Below are 20,955 nucleotides of genomic sequence, written 5' to 3' on the forward strand. Positions count from 1 at the left end.
TTAAATGAAGTCTTTTCACTATTGCAAGAAGTCTGCGTAGGCTAGTTTTACAATTGACAATTAATAGTAAAAACTTTAATATTAATGAGAAGACTTCTTAAATTTTATTATGGGTTTTTGGTCAAACATATGGTTACGAAAGAAGACTTCAAGGCTACACTAAGAAAAAGTCAAATATGTGCAGAACTTTGGTTAATTGCAAAACTAACATGTTCACAGAAGTCTTCTCTGGTATTTTTGAGGATTTTTCAAATTCAAAAGTAAGCTAATATTTACAAAGGAAGACTTCTTAAAATTTTTGTTATAGAGTAGACTTCTCTAGAAGCCTTCTTTTGTAAATTTGCAATTGCAAAAATGATCTAAATGGAAGACTTCCTAAGAATTTTTCTTCAGGAAGACTTATGTAGAAGTCTTCTCTGAAAATTCCATAAAAGTCTTCTTATGAAGTCTTCTATGTTAATGTTTAATAAACTTTCATTTTCTGTACAATTAAAATGACTTTTTATATTTTTTTAATTAATTCATGTATATTAGTCAATATTTGGGCTCCTGAATAAAATTCATAAATTATTTGGTGATAATTACGAGATTTCAAATATTCATGTTTACTCATGTTTCTAGCTAAGAGAAGTCTTCTACGTTAGATTTTCAAGAGTGTTAAGTAACTTCAAGGTATGTTTATTTTAACTTTCAAAAGTGTTAAGTAACTTCAAAAATATCAAGTCATATGGTTTAATGTGTCTTTTTAGATCATAAGATATAATTTTTAACTTCCATGAGATTTAAAATTTCAATTTTCACTTAAAATTCAATTTTAATCTTTTGTGAATTTGACTAAGTTTACTTGAGAAGTCTTATCTCTTAGTTTTAGTAAATTTGACTAAGTTTTGGTGTTGTCGTATTTTGTTATGAGTGGGTAGAATGGTTAAAAAAAATTCTTGCTATGTTGTATCAATAACTTCAATAATGTCAACTACTTTTGGCGGAACATGAATGCATTTACCAAATTCTTTTGATTAACATCTCTTAAAATTTACAAAAGAATACACAACTAAAATAGTACACATAGAAATCATAAAACAGACCGTAAAGAAAACTATTACACAAGGAGCTAGATATCATTGCTCAACATAGATAAACTTGGACTCTGCACTTGACATCATCCCTTTGTACCACTTTGGGTAGAAAACTTCGGAAGACTTCTTGAAAACTTCGTGGGAAGTCTTTTAGCATAAAATACATTAGAAGACTTCCCAAGAAGTCTTCCGAGTCTTCCGAGTCTTCCGAGAATCTTCCGAGTCTTCCGAGAGTCTTCCAAAGTCTGACTCAAATCTGAAAAATCTGCATATTCAAAAGCATTCAAATGGCTTCAAAACAAAGGAAACTTCAAAAATAATTTATTATGCTTAAATAATAAATAAAACAGTCACATTTGGTTGAATCTATAACTTTTTAGAATCTAATATATAAAACACACAAAATACATATTCAAAATTTATAGTATTTTGGGTAGAAAACTTCGAAAGACTTCCTGAAGACTTCCTGAAGACTTCGTGGGAAGTCTTCTAGCATAAAATGCATTAGAAGACTTCCCAAGAAGTCTTCCGAGAAATCTTCCGAGAGTCTTCTGAGAAGTCTTTCAAAGTCTGTCTTAGATCTGAAAAAACCTTCAAATTCAAAAACATTCAAATGGCTTCAAAACATAGAAAAACTTCAAAAATATAATTTGTATCCTTAAATAATAAACAAAATAAGCACATTAGATTGAATCACAAAAAATACATATCTAAAATTAAAAACCACTTTGGGCAGAAGATTTCGAAAGACTTCATGAAGACTTCCTGAAGACTTCGTGGGAAGTCTTCTAGCATAAAATGCATTAGAAGATTTCATGGGAATTCTTCTAACATAAAATGCATTAGAAGAATTCTCAAGAAATCTTCTGAGAGTCTTTTGAAAAGTCTTTCAAAGTCTGTCTCAGATCTGAAAAACCTACAAATTCAAAAACATTCAAATAGCTTCAAAATAGAGAAAAACTTCAAAAATATAATTTGTATGCTTAAATAATAAACAAAACAGTCACATTAGGTTGAATCTATAGATTTTTTGAATCTAATATATAAAACACACAAAAATACGCATCCAAAATTTATAGATCTATCTTTGATTGAGTGAAAGATGAGAACCAAGCAATGAAAAACCTACAAAAAGAAGATAAATTAGTAAGAAGACAGAAGAAAAAAGTGAGAAATGGATTTAAAGTTTGGTGTTTGGATGTTCAAAGAGATTAGAGAGACGCTCGAAAGTTTTAAAGTGAGAAACAATACATTTTTGCTGCAGCCATTTGAGAGGAGGAAAAAAAATGACTAAATTTTCTTTATATATGGAGACAAAAATTTCAATTAAGTTAAATATTTTTGACACATAAGACTTCTTAGGAAGTCTTTTAGGGACCCTAAAATCAAATAACTAACTAAATAGCAAAAAACATTTCATTAAACTTAAAATCAGAGTTTAAAGTTTTTAATATATACAAAACTAAACACATATATGTAAAATTTAATCGGTTTCTTTTAAGTTAAGATTTCAAATCTAACCTTAAAAATACCAACAATACTATAACATATTTTACCAAACCATAAACCAAGGACTATCATGACTCAATCTACATTCACTCATATATGTTAAAAATAATTTAATTTTAGTAAAATTAAATTTACACCATTTAGAAATGTTTATATTTACATGATTTAGTAAAATAATTCAAATTTAAATAAAAAAATAAAAAATATTTACATGATTTGGATTTTTTCCCCATCAAAATATATTTTAAATTTTTTAAAAATTACTTTTAAGATCAAATACATGAGAATACTTCTGAAAGACTTCGCTTTAGGCGGGAAACTTAAATTCTTCTAAACTTTAGGTGGGAATATGTCAGAAAACTTTCTTGGGAAGTCTTCTGGAAGTCTTCCAAACCGTAACCTAATCAAATAACTAACTAAATAGCAAAAAATAATTCATTAAACTTAAAATCAACTTATAAAGTGTTTAATATACACAAAACTAAACACATGTAGGTTACTTTTTTAAAGTTAAGATTCCAAAATCAAACCCTAAATACAAAAAAATACTATAACATATGTTACCAAACCATAAACCAAAGTCTTCTGGGAGTCTTCCAAACTCTATAATCAAATAACTAAGAAAAAAAAAACACTTCCTTAAACTTAAAAGAAACTTCAAAAGTGTTTAAATCGAGTTATTAGATAGTCACTAAACACATATATGTCAAATTAAAAAAAAAATTTCAAAATCTAGCCATAAAAATACAAACAATACTATAACATATGTTACCAAACCCTAAACCAAAGGCTATCATGACTCAATCAACATTCACTCATTTATGTTCAAAATAAGTCAATTTTAGTAAACCTAAATTTCTATCTTTTAGAAATGTTTATTAATAAATGATTTCGGTTTTTTTCCTTTCAAAATATTTTCTTATAAAATTTATGTATTAGTTTTAAGATCTAATAGATAAGAATACTTTCCTTAGAATACTTCTGGAAGACTTCTCCTAGAAGACACCAGGAAAACTTTTGGAATACTTCGATATAGGCGGGAAACCTAAATTATTCTAAACTTTACGCGGGAACCCTAAATTCTACTAAAACTTAGGCGGGATATGTCAGAACACTTATTGGGAAGTCTTTTGTGAGTCTTCTAGACCATATAATCGAATAACTAAGCAAAACACTTCCTCGACCTTGAAAGATACTTAGAAAGTATTTAAATCCAGTTATTAGATAGTCATTAAATACATATAGGTCAAATTAAAAAAAAAACATATAGGTCAAATTAAAAAAAAAGATAAAATTTCAAAATCTAGCCTAACAATACAAACAATACTACAACATATGTTAACAAACCTTAAACCAAAGAATATCATGACTTTTCAGTCTACATTCACTAATCTATGTTGAAAATAATTCAATTTTAGTAAAACTAAATTTACATCATTTATAAATGTTTATTATTACATGAATTCAACTTTTTCCCCCATCAAAATATTTTTTTATAAAAATTTAAAATTATATTTAAGATCTGCTGAACGAGAAGACTTACAAAGAATACATTGTTTAAGAATTTTTTATTTTATAACAATTGATACTTAAACTATTTATTTGTTTGTATCATAAAAATATATATTACTATTATTAATGTATTTATTTTGTTTATAAAATACACAATTTTTTATATTATATAGATTGCTCAATACATATACACTACTATACCATACATTGCTATATACTACTATGAATATTTTATTTTCTCTTTTATGTGAATACATAAAGATTTAATCCATTGGCATAATAGCTCTTGTTTTGTATTTTTAAATTGTTTACGATGTGTGTGTGATATATATATATATATAAATTTTGATTGTTTTTATATATATCAAGAAATATTTTATATACATTTAAAATAACCAAGCCAGATTTTTTTATCTATCAAACAAATAAAAACTAGAAATTTAAAAAAATATTTTTGGTCAAATTAGATCCTTTTATACCGGAACTTTAGAAGATACATAGCTTAAATTAGATATGTTTCAATTTTTATTTATCTATAAATATACTTCTCTGTCTTTGTAATTTTAAAACACCTTTAGTTTATTATCTAAGATGAAAAATGCTTTTCAACCTCCGTTTATTGGTCTTGTTATGCTCACAATTATTATGTTCGGTTTGTATTTACATTTAAAATTTTATTAATATATTCTATAATCATTTAAAACTAAAGTTATTCTTATATCACATTATTTTATATACTTATATAATTTTTATATCAAATTCTATATATAATCTTGAGTTTAGCAATTTTCTCAGAATAATCAATGACTAAGAAAGAGATGTTCATAGTTAAAATTTTTATTTTACTATAAATATGCAAAAGAAAAAAAAATCTCTAAGCATATGTTTTACAAAAAAACATTAATTTTCTATTTTAAATATGAAAACTAAATTTATGTTTTAACTATTATAATAACAGGAGTCTTGAGACATACCCAAACAAAACTGGAAAATGTGATATTATCCAATGTAGAACTAAATGTACCAAAAAATGGAAAGGAGATGGTTATTGCGCTAATCCAATCCAAGGACCGAGTGAGTGCAGATGCCCTTATATTTGTTAACCCTGATTTTTTATCTACATCAAGACTCAAATATTATTTATGATAATACATGCCTTTATCAAAGAAAAAAATAATAACATTACTATTTGTTGTTAGTGTATGTGACATAATAAAGTGTATTAAGTTGCCGAATATATATAAAAATAACAAATATTGATACGTTGGTCATCTTTTGCCTTTTTCTTCACTAAAGTGAATTGACAAAATATTATATTAGAATTAATACTAAATTTCATGTAAAATTTGAAGAGAAAAATAATAAAAACATAATTTTTTTTTGCCGTGCACCAATCTTACAGATAAAAATGATTTTATTTTGTTTTTTATTTATTAAAAATTTAAATATTTTAGTTCTCAGTTAAATAAGAAATTAAAAGTACCGGTGAATATCCAACACGAAACTAGTGAAATATCAATGGAAGTAAAAAAACATATTTCATCGGAAGACGAGTAAATTTTTGAGAAATTGCTTGAAGTATATTAAATTGGATACAATTTTTTTAAAAATACACTCAATCAAAAATATTATTATCTTTAGGTTTAAAATTTTAGTGATTATTTTTTAGGATTTAGTAATTAGAGGTGAGGTTGAGTTTATAATTTTTTATAAATAATTCTTACACATTTACAAATGATTTAAGAGAGTTAATTTTGCTTTTTGTTTTCATAATAAACTTAAGGTCTTTATTAAAATGTTTATTATATAAATGTAAATTTGAAAAGTTAGAATTCCCTCAAAAATTTAATATATATGAAAATATGTGACCTTTCACAAAATTAAAATTAAATAATGATTTATAAGTTACTACTATATCATACATTAATTTTAAAATTCTAAATATCCATAACATATATATTATTATTGCGAAGTGATATTTTGCATTTGAGATCTCACGTTAAATATCTAGTTCATCCCACCAATCATCCAAGTCGGAGTCTTCTCAGCTACAATGATACCGGAGGCTCTCGAGATCACGAGGAAGTTTATGAGCAAACCGGTGAGAATCTTGGTGAAGCCCGACGAGATGTCGCTTGAAGGTATCAAGCAGTTTTACGTGAACGTAGAGAAGGAAGAGTGGAAGTTGGAGACTGTCTGTGACCTCTACGAGACGTTAGCTATCTGACATCACTCAATTTACCCTAATGAGTGACTTTTACTCTCTCAAATAAGAGGTTCAATTATAGTATTTAGGGATCGAATCCACAAGGAGTTAGGGCACACAATAGATCTAAGCAGTTTGTAATTAAGCTAGGTAAATAATGTAAATAGTAAATTGCAAGTCGAACAAGGCAGTTGTTCAGTTGATTGGATTGAGGTTTAGTAAACAATTATTAGAAAGTATTAGATCTAGGGTTTCTATTCAGGTAATCAGGATTATAGAGGTATAAAATACTTAGGTGTCAATCCTAGAACTCGACTTCTTATATAAAGATATCCAGCTTTCTCATGCGAGTCTTATGTTTTGACTAAGTCCAATATCTCAGCTGTCGCTTGTTGATACGGATCGAACGTTGATCGATGTTATGGTAAGAACGTCGATCGATGTTCTCTTAAACAGACGTTAGCGAGTTGATCGATAGGTTCACCAGTATTGTCTAAATCAGCTTCTACTTGGTTTTAACAATACTAGCTCAAAGGATTTAGTTCTGGTGGAGAACCTACCGTCGTAGTTGTCCACAATCCTAAGTTCAAGGTTCTATCTAGCTACTTTAGAACACATGCATTAACCACAATTCTTGGAAGAATATTTATCACCTTAGCAATTCTATATTTTGGGCTAATCCCTCTTGACCTATTTGAACCCTAAATCGAACATGTGAATTACTCAGACATAGCAAAGCAATTCATAAGCATAAACTGAATAAAATGCATATATAGATTAAGCTTAGAAATACCGGAGTTCCAATACAAATCTCTGAAGGAGTCTTGGATCTTCTCTCCAAATCTACTAAAAACCCTAAGTGTTGTTTGCTGTGAAAAGTAGAAAATAAGAAATCGTGTTTTGCCTGGAACAATGACAGAGCATCTAAATATTAGGTTAAAAGCGGTCATAGGTATTTCTGAAAATATGTCGTGACTTGGGATTTAAGCCGGTTGGAAACCTAGCTGGGTTTTGCGCACTTCGCTGCATCTATGTTTGTCTCTGATCGTCGACCTTTGGACATGTTCGGTCAGCTACGAGCTTCCTTTCATTTTATCTCTAAAATGCACCCAAATCATCATTTTTCTCCAAAACAATCTTGAACTTGTAAATGTTCTAAAAAGATTTCAAAACATAATAAATAGTTCCTAAACCACTTATATACATAAAATCCATGGTATATTACCATCACTCAGAGCGTCATCTTCCTCGACACTCGTCGCAACGTGGACTGGCTCACGGATAAGATGAGGAGCCGTGACCACACGGTCACTACAAGAAAACAGCAAGGATACTGAGGGAAAAAATCGTCGGAATTTTGTCGGAATAGCGTTATTCCGACGACATACCGACGAAACAAGTCCTCGGAAATAATTCCTCGGAATTTCTTCTTTCCTCGGAAATCTCTCGGAATTTTCCGACGGAATTCCGAGGAAACAAATTTCCGAGGAAATTCCGAGGATCACTAGTTTGTCAGAAATCTCCTCGGAATATACCGAGGGAGAACTTCGTCGGGATATTTCCTCGGAAGCTCATCGATCGATGCGTTTTTGGACATATATCCATCGATCGATCGGAATATACCGAGGGAAATCTTCCTCGGAATATTCCGAGGAACATGTCCCTCGGTATATACCGAGGAACATGTCCCTCGGTATATACCGAGGAACATGTCCCTCGGTATATTCCGAGGAACCGGTCCCTCGGTATATTCCGAACGTTTTTTTATAAACAGATCGATCGATGGATTTATATCCAAAAACGCATCGATCGATCGAGTAAAAAATATAATTAATTTCCTCGGAATGTAAAAAATATTAATTTTTTTTAAAAAATAAAAATTTTGAAATTTAAATTCGAAAATATAAAATTAAAATTAAAATTGAAATCATATTAATTAATATTCAAAGTTTCACAAATAAAAATAAAACATTCCGAGTTTTTGGAAAAAAAAAAAACTACGGGTCTGGCACGTCCGGGAACACCTCGTTCGGGTACATCCTCTGCATCATCTCCATCATTTGCTGGTTCAGCCTCCTCTGTGCCTCATAGCCCGCCTGTTGAGCCGCCAATTGGGTCTCCAACAAAGATATGCGATCATCCTTGGCCTTCAACTGAGCCGTAAGTACTTCTGGATCAACAAAGGGCGGTGGTGCAGAAGAAGGAGGAACCGACCGGGTGCGACGACCCAAACCGACCAAACGTCCCTTCTTCTTTGGAACCGACTGAATAGAAAATAGCCAAATTTACAAATTTAAACCAAGAAATAAATGAATTGAACTTTAAAAAAAAAGAACTTACGGATTCAACGATTTCGTTGATTCGAAACCGGGACAAGTTGGTCGAAGCCGTCGAAGCGTCATCCTCGGTTTGAAGCTGAGACACTTCGTCTACCACCTGAGTTTGGACCAGGTCGACCACGTCCCTCACAAGACCGTCATCAATCTGGCCGGTCTTCTTGTTGGTATACGCCCTCCTCATTAGGGCGAGATCATCAACCGGCTCGCCATCATTTTCTTCCGCCTTGAAAAAAAACATAAATTAAAAAAACATTAGAAATTAGAAGAAATGCACAATAAATTAAAATTCTAAAACTCAAATAATTGAAGAAAAAGCGGTTGAACTTACCATGCGATCTCCCAGAGTGGCAATAGATTGAGCACCCAAGTTATGCTTGTAGATGCCCTTCCCTTTACGGTCGCTCCTGCGGTTGGTGGAGTTGGTGGAAAAAGTTTCTTTCGTCTCTTCCTTATCCCAATGCGCACACAACTCCTTCCAGACCGTGTCGTTCATCGACTTTGGGACATTTTAATATAAAAAAAAAGAAAATAGTTTAATAAATTAAAAAAAGTTTAATAAATTAAAAAATTGTTTAATAAATTAAATCGAACCTTATTGATTTTCCACTTCTTCTTCCACTCGTGGATCTGCTTCCCATAGTTGTCCATAACTTTATGGACGAAGTGGTGATAGATAAAGAGCGTCTCATCGGAATTCCAGTTGAACTCTTGCTGAAAAAAACACAATTAGTAGAAAATTTATATTAAAGATTAAAAATATAAGTAAAAAATTAGAATACTTACCACAAACTGACGAAACCACAGAACCTGCTTGTCGGTAGGGAAGTGAGTGAAAGTCGGATGTCTCCTGTCGAGGGCCGAGTACATCATACGGTTGATCCATGCGCTGATCCCGTTCCCGGATTGGTTGAACCTAATAAAAAGAACAAACGGTTAATAATGAATCCAAATTTAAAGAAAAAAAATGTTTAATTACCATGTTTGACCCCGTCCATGTGGATACGGAGTGAGATACGGAAGATGGTCACGACCGGGCTGCTGAACCAACTCCGCAACACTCATCACTCCCGGAGGACCCGGAGGAGCAGGAGCGGATGCAGCAGCGGGAGCGAGAGGAGCAGGAGCGGGTGCAGCAGAGGGAGATGTATGGTTGGAGCTGTGGGGCGAAGGGGAATCCTGAAAATGGCTGGAATCCCGAGACTGGCTCCCCGTACCACCACGACCACGACGCTGTCGAGGCCGGGTCTGATCATCATGAGACCTGTAAATTAAAAAAAATATATTTAATAAATACAGAAATATATAAATTAATTTTTTTTTAAAAAAAAATCCCAAATAATTTAATCACAAAAAATGATTTATAGATATTAAAAATATTTAATAAATATATAAAAATAGTTCTAATAAACAAAAAATAGTTTTAATAAATAAAAAATAGTTTAATAATTACAAAAAATAGTTTTAATAATATATATATATATATTAAAAATATTTTTAAATCCCAAATAATAGTTTTTAATCACAAAAAAAGTTTTATAGATATTAAAAATGTTTTGTAAAATCCAAAAAATCGAATTTATATACAAGAAATATTTTGTAAAATCCAAAAAATCAAATTTATATAGAAAAATCGTTTTGTAAAATACAAAAATCAATTTTATATACAAAAATTGATTTTATAAATACAAAAAAAATAAAAAATTATAAAAAAATTCTAAATCAATTCAACAAAACAAATTATTCAACCAAATCACAATTCTAAACCTATTATACAACCAAATCACAATCCTAACCAATCACCCTAACAAAAATCTATCAAAACTACACAAAAACCTAACAAATAGAACCTAAGAGAGTGGGATAGGGTCCTTACATGATTTGTGTAAGAGAAGGGGGAGATCGCCGGAGATATCGTCGGATTTCAGGGGGAAATCGCCGGAGAGAAGAGAGGAGTCGCGCAGAGGAAGAAGAGAGAAATGGAGAAGAAGAAGGGGCTCGTGGTTATAAAACCTAGGGTCTGACGGACATTATCCATCGGAATTTCGTCGGAATTCTAATTTCAATTTTCGCGAAATATTTGCCCGGTAAAATGAAAATATTCCGAGGAAATTCCGACTGATAGTAAAATATCCGTCGGAATTTCCTCGGAATATTCCGAGGAAATACCGAGGAACTAGTGTTTGGGGTTTCAAAACATCAATTTTTTTTGCCGTATTTCATTTCTTATACAATTGTAATGCATACCATTGAGGATTCTTTGTATAGATGAGCATAAACCATGAAATAACAAATTTCAAAACTAATTGAAAGTATTCCCTTTACCGTTCATTAAAAGGTATAAGTGTTTCTCTTATGTTGTGGGATTTCGTTCATACAATCGGAAAAGTGTTAATTATACGGTAAGGAACAAATTTTTGACTTCATAATGAACGTAAGACACTTAATAAGGGTTATATAGGTGTTATTCAAACCGCAAAACGTTGTTTTCGGTTTAAAAACCCTATTTCCTCGGAATTTCCTCGGATTATTCCGAGGGAATTCCGAGGAAACCCTCTTCTTCCTCGGAATTCCGTCGGAATATTCCGAGGAAATTCCGAGGAACTAGTGTTTGGGGTTTCAATACGTCAATTTTTTTTTTATAAACGGATCGATCGATGTATATATATCCAAAAACGCATCGATCGATCACTAAGATGGACCAAAGCGTAACAATGTGATCGATCGATTAGATTATCCCATCGATCGATCGAGAATCTCAAGCGTTCCTCGGAATGTCCTCGGAAAATCTCGTACGTTTTTTTATAAACGGATCGATCGATGTATATATATCCAAAAACGCATCGATCGATCACTAAGATGGACCAAAGCGTAACAATGTGATCGATCGATTTGACTATCCCATCGATCGATCGAGAATCTCAAACTTTCCTCGGAATGTCCTCGGAAAATCTCGTACGTTTTTTTATAAACGGATCGATCGATGTATATATATCCAAAAACGCATCGATCGATCACTAAGATGGACCAAAGCGTAACAATGTGATCGATCGATTTGACTATCCCATCGATCGATCGAGAATCTCAAACGTTCCTCGGAATGTCCTCGGAAAATCGTGTAAGTTTTTTTTAAACGCATCGATCGATCCGTGTTTGTACAAAAACGCATCGATCGATGCGTGTGCGGGAAACAGAATTATAAGGCAAAACCCGAACTTTTTGGATCAAAACCTCAGAACTCTTATCCCCTCTGATTTCCCTATAATTCGACCCCCCCCCCCTTTTCTCTCTCTATAATCATCCGATTTGAACAATTTTGGGCTCTATTCCCCTTGATTTTTCGAGCTCTACCTGATTCCTACACTCGTTTTCACCCTAAGACAGGTATACTCTCTCCACATTCTGAAATCTTGTTCTTGAGCAATTTTTTGGGTTTTGTGAATTTCTTATTTCCGTGTTGATTCCTTGATCAAATATGCATGAAACAGATGTTTAAACATGGAATAGAACACAATTGTCTGTGATCAACGAGTTTGGAACAGGATTTGAGATGATTTAGGGATTGAGAATTTTTTTCAATTTGTTTTTTTTATCACAACTCGATTTCGCCTTTCATTTTCATGTTGATTTGAATTCTTAATTGATTATAACCATGTTGAGAGCAATGATTCTATTTTGTAGAGAATGAAGCGCACGAAAACATCAGCAAAGAAGAACACACAAGAAGAGGGTTCGTCTCAGCGAGAGAAGCAAAGGCCAAAGAAGTGGGATAAGTCTGATACCACCCACTACAACAACATGAAGAAGGTAGCCGTTCCGGCTACACAACTAGCATGTCCTGAGACGATGACAATATTGGGAATCAAATCAGACATTGAAGGGCTGTTCCAGAACATGGGTCTAGGCCAACTATGCAACCTCAACGAACCCACTTATCCGGAGTTGGTACGCCAGTTCATAGCATCCGCATACGTCAGCCATCCCGATGATAGCCATCAGGAAGGTTTTCTGGCATTCGTAGTGCAGAAAGTATACTTTGAGGTATCTTTCACAGACCTCTGCGGACTATTTGGATTGAGTGCAGGGGAGAGGACATCTGGTCTTTATTGGACTTCAGAGCTGTTGAACTTCTGGGAAACGATTGGCACAGGGGTTTATAGATCTTCTCAGGCAAAGGAGTCACTTATCCGGAGCCCAGTACTGAGATATGCCACACGCCTCATTGGCTCATTGCTATACGGGACAACCACAGCCGCATCAGTCACGCAATGGGAGTTGTGCCTCCTGTACCAAGGTGTGAGGCATTTGCTACCGGCATTTGGAAACTCTACATTCCCACCTGCTACTGCCTTCAACATGGGAGCGGTGCTGGCCGCAAACTTAGCAGGATACAAGGGGAAAGTAACCAAATCCAAGAGCAGTGCATGTGGATTTGGTGCAGTGATTACTCGGATCCTTACACATGTGGGTGTAGACTGCGAGAACCATCAGGTAGCACTGGACAGATCGAACAACATTGCTTGGAACTACCTGGATGTCATTTCTCTAGTAAGTAAGGAGTTCATAGCTGGTCCCCACTCGAGGATCGATCGGGATGGTCCTTACGTCTACGTATTCCAGGACCGAGCGAAGAAAACACTCTACTGCCACCTGCCTCAGATCGGCCTGACTGCTCTACTTTCAGAGGCTGCAGTTGAGTTCCTACCCCCTGCTACCGCACTAGTAGACAAGCCATCCTTCTTCACGCCAAAATATCAGACCAAAGGCAAGGCCGTGGTTGATGAAGAAGGAGAAGATGAGGCTGCACAAGCCATTCCAGATGATTCACAACCCCATCAGCTACTCCCATCAGACTCCAGCCAGTACAAGCTGCAAGAGCTTCCACCGAACGCCACTTCGCGCCAGCAACAACATTGGAGAGATCAGAGCATAAAGACAAACAACGACATGCTACACAAGATCTGGGCTGCCATTTCACGTATCAGGCCGTGTCGTTGCCAAAAGGATGATGTAGTTCATCGGGACAACTCTCCATCCAGCTCTGGTTCGGGTTCGAGTGGTACACACAGGGTAAGAAAGAGGTCCAAGAGACCCAAAGATGCAGGAACATCTGGAGCAGGAGACGAGGAGTAGGAGCTATCACCGGCCAGTATTGCCATTTGATTTCCGACCGCGCTATTTTATTTTCTTTTCTATTCTAACGTTTTATGGTCTTATTTTCTGTTAATTTTGAACTTAGTTTTTTTTTTTTTTTTATTTTTTTTCTTAATTATGAGTTCGTATTTCTTTTACATGGTTTCTTCGTTTTATTTGGTTGTGTTTTGAGTAGTTTTTAATTCGTATTCAGCTTTGCCTTGCTAGATAAACCAAATAACTAATATCCGAGGAAAGAGGTTATATCAAGTGTTCCTCGGAATTTCCTCGGTATTTCTTAAAAAAAAAAAAAAATCAATGGTAGTCTGTTTCCGAGTCATCATCACCAGATGAATCTGAATCTGGATCTTGGTGAAACTCTCCAATCACTGGTTCATCCTCTACGTGAACGACGGCTTCCTCTCCGAAGTCGGTTAAATCGACTACAAGGCCAACTCCAGCTAAATCTTCTGCTGCACTTAAGTTGCCGGATGTGCTTGGTTGTAGTGGGTCTTCCAGCTCAGAACTTCCCTGAACTCGGCCTCTCGGGTTGAGTCTTGTAACAGTAACCCATGGATCATCTCTGTTCCTTACCCGGGGGTACTTGATATAACAAACCTGTAACATTTAGAAAAATTATAAATTAATACACATGATGATGAATCATTCTGAATAATTAACATTTAATTACCTGATCGGCCTGAGAAGCAAGAATGAAAGGATCATAATATTGCAGCTTTCGCCTCGAATTTACTGATGTAACACCAAATGCATCTGTTCTCACACCTCGATCTGGAGTGTTGTCGTGCCAATCACAATAGAAAACAGTACAGCGCAATCCAACCATGCCCAAATACTTGATTTCCAAAATCTCATGTATGTGTCCGTAGTATACATCATCTCCTGATGCAGAACAAACGCCAGCATCATAAGTCGTACTCGAACGTCTCCTCTTCTGAGTTGTGAATGCATATCCTCGAGTACAAAATCTCGGATATGACTTCACAACAAAGTTTGGTCCAACGACCATCTCACGTATCCAATCGTCAAATGTTTCACCTCTGGCCAAACCAGCAGACACCTATTAATAGCACATATATATATGTTATATCAATAAATGTGAATTAGTATAAATATGTGATAAAATATATTTTAATTTGTTTAAAGCACTCACATAAGTAAACATCCATCCAGTAAATTCTCTCTGCTTCATTTCTTCTAGTTCGTCCTCTGTGGCGTATCTATACTCGAACCGCTTTTCTGCCATGAAAATCCTGTATATGATGACAATAATGTAATTAATTAAGATTTAAATTTCAACTTGTTAAAATAAAAATTTGTAAGCTCATTTATTTACCTCTCATATTGAAGAACGTCTTCGCAGTTGGTGAGCAAATATGTTTGCAAATGACTGCGCTCCTGCTCAGTAAGTCGACGGTCCTTTGGTTTTCCGCTAAGTCGTCCAACGTCTGTGAAAATGTCTGGAACCGTAACATGATATGTTGCCCGTTCGCCTCTATCATCATGCCGAGCAGGTCTTCTGTTTTTGGTCTGAACTTCTGCTGGAAAGTAGTACTCGGCAAAGTTTGAAGTTTCTTCATTGATCATCTGTGCGACTATAGAACCTTCCACCCTACTTAAATTTTTCACCATCTTCTTCAAATGGAACATATACCGCTCATACAGATACATCCATCTATACTGCACAGGACCACCAAGTTCCAATTCTCTTGCCAGGTGAATAACAAGATGCTCCATAACATCAAAAAATGAGGGAGGAAATATCTTCTCAAGGTTGCACTGAATCACGGCTATGTTAGTCTTCAAATTTTCAATACCTTCAAGAGTCACTGATCTCGTGCATAAATCGCGGAAGAAACCACTTATCCCTGCAATTGCTTCATGAACATTTCGTGGTAATAGTTCCTTGAAGGCGAACGGAAGGAGGCGCTGCATCATTACATGGCAATCGTGGCTTTTCAAGCCAGTAAACTTTCCTTCCTTTCTGTCGATACAGTTACGCAAATTTGATGCGTAACCGTCTGGAAATTCACATCGTTTGAAATCCAATCAAAGAACGCATCTTTTCCCTCTGCATCAAGTCGGTATATGGGAAAAGGAGCCCTACCATTCTCATCAACATGAAGTTCTGAACGAGCACATATATCGACTAAATCCAGTCTTGACTTCAAATTATCCTTTGTTTTACCTTGAACATTAAGGATCGTGTTCATGAGATTGTCAAAAAAGTTCTTCTCAATATGCATGACATCTAAATTATGCCTTAGCAGATGATCCTCCCAGTATGGCAGATCCCAGAAAATACTTTTTTTGTGCCAGTTATGTAGTTCTCCAACAGCATCTACCGGAAAACGCTCATGTCCACCGACGTCTGGCGTCCTTTCTGCACCAAAATCTCTTAGTTGTATCTTCAAATCTTTCCCACAAATTTCCGGAGGTGGACTGTCAAACACCCTCTTGTTCTTCGTAAACAAATTCCTACTCCTACGATATGGATGATCAGGTGGTAGGAATCTCCTGTGACAGTCAAACCAACACGTTTTCCTTCCGTGTTTTAGTTGGAAAGCATCAGTGTTATCTTGACAATATGGACATGATAGCCTTCCATGCGTTGTCCATCCAGACAACATACCATATGCTGGAAAATCACTTATTGTCCACATTAGTACTGCCCGCATTTGAAAGTTTTCTTTACACGAAACATCGTATGTTTCAGCACCTTGAGCCCATAGTTGTTGCAACTCATATATTAGTGGCTGAAGAAACACATCAAGTGATCTCTTAGGATGCTCTGGTCCGGGAACGAGAATCGAGAGAAACAAAAACTCTCGTCGCAAGCACAAGTTTGGGGGTAGGTTGTATGGTGTAAGAATGACGGGCCATAGAGAATACTGTCTTCCACTCTTGCCAAACGGACTGAAACCATCAGTACATAATCCAAGGTAGACATTTCTTCTCTCATACGCAAAGTCGGGATACTTTGATTGGAAATGCTTCCACGCTTTTGCATCTGAAGGATGTCTGATCTCACCATCTGTTGAGTGCTCCGCATGCCATCTCATTGGTTGCGCTGTGCGTTCAGACAGATACAACCTCTGCAACCTTTCCGTCAAAGGTAAATACCACATCCTTTTATATGGCACTGGAACTCTTCCACTCGTATCTTTATAACGAGGCTTTCCACAAAATTTGCATGTAACCCGCTGTTCATCCGCCCTCCAATAAATCATGCAGTTGTCGCTGCATACATCTATTACCTGATACGATAAACCAAGACCAGCTACGAGTTTCTGAACCTCGTAGTATGAACCAGGAGCTACATTATCCTCGGGTAGAATACCTTTTACAAAATCAGCAATCGCATCCACACAGTCTTCAGCCAAATTATAATCTGTTTTAATGCCCATCAATCTTGTAGCAGATGATAAAGCTGAATGACCATCTCTGCAACCTTCGTACAATGGTTGCTTTCCAGCATCCAACATATCATAAAATCTCCTAGCTTGTGCATTGGGTAAATCTTTCCCTCTAAAATGATCATTTACCATCTGCTCAGTACCTACACCATAATCTACATCCGTTCTAATTGGTTCTTCTAATCTAACCGCTGGCTGAGGTTCGCTAGTACTACCATGTTCATAATCAGTTTCCCCATGATGATACCAAATTTTGTAACTTCGTGTAAACCCACTCAAATATAGATGAGTCCAAACATCCCACTCTTTAATAACCTTTCTATTTTTACAATTAGAGCAAGGACATCTTAACATACCTGTTTTTGCTTCCGGTTGTCGGTGAACTAACCCCATGAATTCGGTTATACCTCGTTGGTATTCTTCCGTAAGCAATCTCGTGTTCGGATCCAAATGAGGTCGATCGATCCAAGAACGAAAATAATTTGAAGAAGACATATTTTTTATGAATCAAATTCGTGTGTAAATAGAGTAAGAGGGAGGATGAAGATATGGAGTGAATGAAGAGGAAGAGGAGTGCTTGTATTTATAGTTTAAATCCTGCCGACAGACCGAGGAAATTCCGACGGAATTCCGACGGAAAAGGCTAGTTCGTCGGAATTTCCTCGGAATTTTGTAAAATCCCCCAACGGCTATAATATTTCCTCGGAATTCATCGGTTTTTTCCGAGGAACACATTTTTCCTCGGAATTTCCTCGGAATATTCCGACGGATTGATATTTCCTCGGAATTCCGTCGGTATATTCCGAGGAAATTCCGAGGAAACACAAAATTCCTCGGGATATTCCGAGGATTTCATTTTCCGTCGGAATGTCCGTCACAATACCGCTGTTTTCTTATAGTGGGTCTCGGCGACTCACGGAGACATGGACCAGAACACTAGAGACATTATCATGAGAGAGTTCAGGGCAGCAGGTGTCTCTGGTTATGTTAACTTTGACTTGCCGATGCAGCCGGAGAATTACCTCACCGTATCGAAAGGAGTGGGAGGTTTGGGAGGAAAGGTGTGGCGATTAACTTTGTGACGAAGGATGATAAGAAGATGTTGTTTGATGTTCAGAAGTTTTACAATGTGGTTGTTGAGGAGACTTCCATCAAACGTAGCCGATTTGCTTTGAAGTAGAAAAGGTTACTTGGTTTGCAAGTTTCTTATTTGATTTTTGACCCATCTCTCTCTCTCTGAATCATCTCGAGACCAGTTTTTTCATTTTTCTAGTAGGAATATAATGCTTCTCTGCTTGCTCGCCACCCGCTGCATCGAACTTTATGTACACATGATGGAGCTAAGGATGCATAGCATTAGCAGGTAATTTCTAATTATTAATTGTTGGATGATAATTATGGGAAAGAAGGTCTATATTGCTTTGTGTGATCTCTCTCAATAAAACATTTATATATGCCGACGAGCGCAGCCGTTGCATATATGACATACAGTAAATTCTTTTGACATTTTTTTTCCTTCTGCTCTGAAAAATAGCGCACATGTTAAGTTCAAAATCTTCCTTTCCGCTATGGAATACTTGCCAATCTCTCATGTAGATGACTCGCAAGGAAATAATTGACAGGTATTCAAATGGTCTATTTCCTGGTTTGGTTTTATTTATATGATAAAATGTACAGTCTAATTTGCTTTTGGGTGCCTGCAACTCCTGTTGTGAACCTCAAAAGCAGCTCTCAGAAAATCCAGATACACTCGAGGATAATGGATCCGAGAATTTGCAGGAGTTCCAAGACTGCAGGCTATGCTTCACTTTGCATTTTTTACTTGTGGTTCTTGATTTGAACGTCAGTTGTATATCACATCACACTGCATGGTCATTGGATGATTTTTAATTTTGTTTTGTAGATTTTAAACCTCTCAAGATTGGAATTGGCCTCACTTCCTCTATTCTATGGTTTCGTAAATGAAGGGATTGTTCAAAGATTGACTCGGTCTTTTGAAGAGAATGGACTTGCAAGCCCTATTGGCATAGTCACATGAAGCATGGTAACATGATCAAAACAAAATAGGAAGGATCCTTTATATTTGGACCCTTCATTGGACTAGCTTCAAAACAACTATTTTTAGGTTTATTACACAATATCGATCCATCCAGATTCGATCTTTTTTTTTTAAGTCTTAAACATTTTGAAAGATCCAAAAAAGAGTAAAGAACATAGATAGTTTGATGGTGTTCTTCTTCTACAGCATCCCACTGCCTGATTCAATAATAAAAAAAGAAAAAGAAAACAAGGAATCAAAACCGATAACTAAATCAAACAAAGAATAAAACATTGTGTACAAACTATACATAGAAGAAAACTCTCGGTGAAACGATACACCGTTGGGTGGTTCACAAGTCCACCATGATTAGTCCTCTTCCACCTTCTAGTATCTATATTATAACGACACCATTTCTCCTCAGTCACGCATATGATCTTGTTCTCTAAACAAGTCATGGCTAAAACCATGTCATTGTCACCGACGGGCCGACGGGAGTAGTATCTTGGCATAGAAGTATCCAACTAACATTTTCCCCGCTTCCCTTTCTTATCCACACATCCATGTGCTCCGGATGTAGAATAACAACAGAGAGACATCCTTGTAAATTAATGAGATAAGTTGCTTGAGTGATCATGTCTTCCTCTTTTTGATCACCTTCATAAAGAGACAACTGAATAACCTCAAACCTCCCTTCAAGATCCACACTAAGGATTGCACCTTCACTACAAGAAAACACACCGAATTCCGACGGAGGTTCCGACGGACACCAATGTCGTCGGACATTTGTGACGGAATACTGACAAATTTCCGACCAAATCCAAAAAAATTAAGTCGTCGGAATTCCGTCGGCCATTTCCGACGGAAATCCGACGAAACATGGTTCGTCAGAATTTTCCGACGACTTTTCGACGACATTCCGATAAAAAATGTAACCGTTGTAGTCGTCGGAATTCCGTCGGTATATTCCGACGAATTTCCGACGACATTCCGATTAACAGCAAAGTCGTCGGAATTCCGTCGGTATTTTCCGACGGAATTCCGACGAACCATGTGACCATTGCCGACAAATATATATGACCGTTGTATAGCCGTTTGAGATTGGACAATACCGACGGAATTCCGACGGACTGCTTTACATCCGTCGGAATTTCGTCGGAAAGTCGTCGGAGGTCCGTAAGCAATTTCCTATAAATACAACCCCTCCTCATTCAACTCATTCACACTTCATTCTCTCTTCATTCTCTTTAGTCATAACAATTCCGTGAAAATCATGTCTTCAGAAGTTTATTATCGTTCGTGGATGGATAAACCTCATTTGGATCCGAACACCAATTTGCTTACGGAAGAATACGTTCAAGGGATTGGAGAATTCATGAGGCTTGTTCAACAGCAACCGGATGCAAAAAGTGGTATGTTAAGATGTCCCTGCTCTTCTTGCAATAATAATAAGGTTATAAAAGAATTTGATGTTTGGACTCATTTGTATATGAAAGGGTTTTCACGTAATTATAAAGTTTGGTACCTTCATGGGGAAACTGGTTATGAATATGGTAGTACTAGCGAACCTCAGCCTGTTAGTGAACCTCAGCCTGATATTAGGTTAGAAGAATCTAGAACGGATATAGATTATGGTGTAGGTACTGAGCAGATGGTACATGATCATTATAGAGGGGAAGAACCAAACCCCGAATCTAGGAGATTTTTT

At 35.6% G+C, this 20,955-nt stretch overlaps 1 pseudogene; it reads left to right on the forward strand.

Annotated features, from left to right (window-relative positions):
• Nucleotides 1-1,291: 1,291 nt before the first annotated feature.
• On the forward strand, nucleotides 1,292-19,576 carry LOC125580966 (annotated as a pseudogene).
• Nucleotides 19,577-20,955: the final 1,379 nt, after the last annotated feature.

The sequence above is a fragment of the Brassica napus genome, chromosome C1 (genome assembly GCF_020379485.1).
Source record: "Brassica napus cultivar Da-Ae chromosome C1, Da-Ae, whole genome shotgun sequence".
Taxonomy (NCBI): Eukaryota; Viridiplantae; Streptophyta; class Magnoliopsida; order Brassicales; family Brassicaceae; genus Brassica; species Brassica napus.